The sequence below is a fragment of the Ambystoma mexicanum genome, chromosome 4p, assembly GCF_040938575.1.
Source record: "Ambystoma mexicanum isolate Mex_15411 chromosome 4p, UKY_AmexF1_1, whole genome shotgun sequence".
Lineage (NCBI taxonomy): Eukaryota > Metazoa > Chordata > Amphibia > Caudata > Ambystomatidae > Ambystoma > Ambystoma mexicanum.
Genome location: NC_090927.1, coordinates 937,337,718 through 937,341,594, shown reverse-complemented (window position 1 = coordinate 937,341,594; position 3,877 = coordinate 937,337,718). Strand labels below are relative to the sequence as shown.

The 3,877-nt window shown below is 41.6% G+C and overlaps 1 long non-coding RNA gene across 1 annotated transcript; it reads left to right on the top strand.

The window, feature by feature from the left end:
- Positions 1-2,302: 2,302 nt before the first annotated feature.
- On the top strand, positions 2,303-3,060 carry LOC138452637 (uncharacterized). The gene is made up of 2 exons (XR_011260278.1): positions 2,303-2,515; positions 2,598-3,060. It is a non-coding gene; the product is annotated as an uncharacterized lncRNA (long non-coding RNA).
- Positions 3,061-3,877: the final 817 nt, after the last annotated feature.

Genomic DNA, 3,877 nt, shown 5'->3' with positions numbered 1-3,877 from the left:
GTAACGTGCAAGTAGTAGGCAACTCGAGAGTATCGAGCTGCTCTTTTAATGGCCTACTATAAATACTTGGACTCTCAGTGTACCCTTGTGGTGCACGAGTGAATGTGAACGAGCGTCCACCTAGGGTAAATGCAAACAAATACCTACTATCCTTGTGTATGGGAATACAGAAAAATGCGTTTTTGAGGTCAACGACGCTAAAGTGAGTGGCAGAAGCCGGAATCATGGTTAGTATTGTTGTAACATCAGGTACAATAGGAAATTGAGGAGCCACAATTTTGTTAATAGCACGTAAATCAATTATAAACCAAAAGGGAATCGCATTATCACCTTTTTTGTATACTGGCAAAATCGGGCTGTTACACAAACTACCCGTAATTTCCTCAATTACTCCACGATGTACAAAATCAGAGACTATACATTTGAAAGCCTGTTCGCCTTCAACTGAGATCTTATATTGTGGGATGCGAGGCAATTTAACTCCATGTTTCAGAATAATTCTAACAGGTTCAATTTGAAGAATTCCCACATCATTATCATCAATTGCCCATAAGCATTCCGGAACATTACTGAATTCTGGCGGTAAAGGTCGAGTCAAAAACTGAGAAGCGAGTGATTGCTGAGGTGAAATTGTTAACCAAACTCTGTCTGGAGAACAATGTATTACTGCATGCAATTCCTTCAACAAATTTAACCCCAGTAAATTCTCCCCACAGTTTGTGGTAAGTAGAAATGGACACTGCTCTGTGAAGGGACCCAGTGTTATTGGTACCGGCAAAGAGAACGGACAAACTACAGGTGTGCCTGAAAACCCTACGGAAACGTTACACTGCCCTGACAGGGGAATATTTGGAACCCGTGAATGTTCAATGGAACATTTCTGTGCTCCCGTATCTACTAAAAATAGATGCTTCCTATTTCCCACCACCATCTCAATGTAGGGGCCTTTCTGATGAACGAGAATAGACGTCGGTTCCAAATCCTGCTTCGGGAAATTCTAGCGAAACAGAATATCAACCAAAGGAAGCTCTTCAGAGAGGTACACGGCACAAGGGTGATCAAAAATGTTTCTACTATACACATTCGAAACTTGCTTATCCTGTGAAGGAGGTTGCTGTGATTCTGGTGCAAACTGACCTCTGCCAGGGCCCCCTGCACCTGGGCGACCTCTGGATCGTCTACCCATGTTCCCAAATGACCTTTGCTGCAAGGTCAGACATTGTGCGTGCCAGTGACCTTCCTGTCGACAATAGGCACACTGGTTAATGGTTACTGGAGCCAGGGGCGTACTTCCCCGTGGAACGTAGTGACCTCTAAATTGATTACCCCCTCTAGGGTTTCTAACAATCTGTTGTAATAGGACTTTTGTTTTCAGGTCACCCTTTTTTTTCAAGTTTTCCCTTTTCATTATTCACACGATTTTCATAGTACTGAGCCATGTGCAGTACTTCTGATTGAGACTTCACCTGCCAAGCGCTTTCGGAAGACATAATCTGTAACTGGATGTCAGGCAGCAATCCACGTACAAATTTGTCGACAAACAGCCTTTTCCCTGACTCTGTGCCTAAGTATTGTCCACTGAAATCTGAAAATACCTGTTCAAACCGATTGAAGAAGTCAGTAGCACCTTCAGACTTTCCTTGGACACAGGCCGTAAGCTTGTCCCAAATGATTCTTTTTTTAGGAAGTATAGTTTTTAATTTTACAATCATCCTATCAGGCAAAGTTAATATCACTTGAGGTGATCGCTCGCCAGCTCGTCTTTCTCTGTCGAGCCTAACCATGTTATATCATGTATCTCCTAACCCAGGTACATCATCTACAGTCCTAATCTCTTTCCACAAATTAACTGGCAGGAGTACGGGAAATAGTAAATCAATATCACTTAAGGTGAATACCGATGATTGTAAGACCGACTCTATTTCTTTATAGAACCCCGTCGGATTCTTTCTTATATCGGGAATAGATTGCTTTATGGTGTTCACTTCCTGTCTTGTAAACGGGACGTGAACAAACTGTGATACGTAATGTGCAGGAATGTCCACCATGAGTATTCCTTGTGCAGCATCGGCCGCAATCTCAACTTTTGGGACAAATGTCGGAGAGACCCCTCTCATAGGCAACTGAGTAGTAGGTAGCTCTGAATGCTTACTAAGCAACAGAGCCAAATCAAGCGCTAAGGCAGTCGAAGAAGTATCAATCGAAAAGGCTCTCTTATAAACACTCAACAATTCTGCGGGACAACAAATCTTTCTTTTCACACACTCATTCTGCAGGTATTCAGCCACTCCTTGCAGGTCCCTACACGCATGCGTAGCGTTTCGAATTTACAACTAGTTTCAAACAAAGAGATTACCATCTGTTCTCCCTCGTTGCTGGACAATTCCATTATACAGCAACCGTTTTGCAGTCATTTACAGACGGCGTTGAAGGCTCAGGCTAAGTTGCGCTGCCTCTTCACTTTTCAAATACATGCAGCGCTGGATCATCTTAAACTGCATGGGGCGCCCTCCAGGTTATGTTTTAGTCCTGAATTGTCTCGCGTGACTGGCCACACTACACTGCATAGATTTTTGCAGCAGCTAGGTTTTCATCAGAATGGTAACACCCACCTCCTGAGGAAGACGTTCAGTTAACCACCACTACACGTCGAAACCGGTCGAGAGAAAAAATTCTACAGGGATGTGATCTTTGCATTTGTTCTTCCTATCCACCCTGACAATAGATTGTTTGTGAATTATTTCTATTGTTTGTAAACACCGCAATAATGAGTGTTATTATGGGGACTAGTTATGAATTCCTCTTCCCCATTGGTTCTTAGCATGTTTTCTGTGTTTTTAGTACTTTGGATGTATGCCACGGTATGATGAGTTGTGTGTGTATGTATGTACTATGTATGTTGAGTATGAGTGATGAAGTTTTAGCCGATTTTCGGCATATTGTTGCTGCTGTTCTGTTATGTTAAAATGATCAGTGTATAATAATTTTGAGTGATTTATTCACTAGTTTTCAATTTTTGTATCACCTTTAATAAATTTGGATACATTTTTTCTAAACATATTTTGCTCTGGACATATCTTTTCTGTTTCTTGGTATTCTACCATAACCTGTATCACTTTCTTTTGCATTTCTAACGTATACTGACCATATGTGTCATATACTTCATCTGGAGTTATCGACATATCCGAAATCCATCTTATCGCATCCTTTATACAAATTTGCGCTTCCTCACCTTTTAATTCACGGTGAGGAGAAAACCGTTCCTGTAAGAACATAGCGCCTAAACTATCACCATCTGCTTCTTCATTCTGTAACTCTTCCAATTCCTTCCTATACACAAAAATCCTCTCGACATACTCATATACTTTCTCCGCAGTATCTCTGGTCAACGATAAGGCGTTCAAATCTCGTAACCCTTGTGGGAGATCTACATTTTTTAATCTATTCCACATTATACTCAAATGAATCCCTAATCCTTCAATAAAAACATTTTTCTCAGGAATACCTTTTACATTTTCAAGTGTGGAAAAAACATCAGCTTGTTCACCCTTCTCCATACAATATTTAGCCCAAGCAATCAATTCATTCTTTTTATCTGGGGACACAGTATTACGAGTCACAACCCTTGATCCCGCTTCCTGGTCTACTACAAGTGATGCGGAATCACTTGGAAGAGGATGTGGGATGTTTTTACCCATGCATCCAAGCCCTACCATAAAACTGTGCAGTACTGGCATGGAAAAAATCATGATGGCCAGAACTCCCTAGAGAGTACACAGGGAAAACATGAAGAATAGGCTGCCACCCATTTTTGCCTATGTTGTGAGCACAGGAGGGCACTGCCTAAAACCACCATTGGGATACACACACAGTAGCC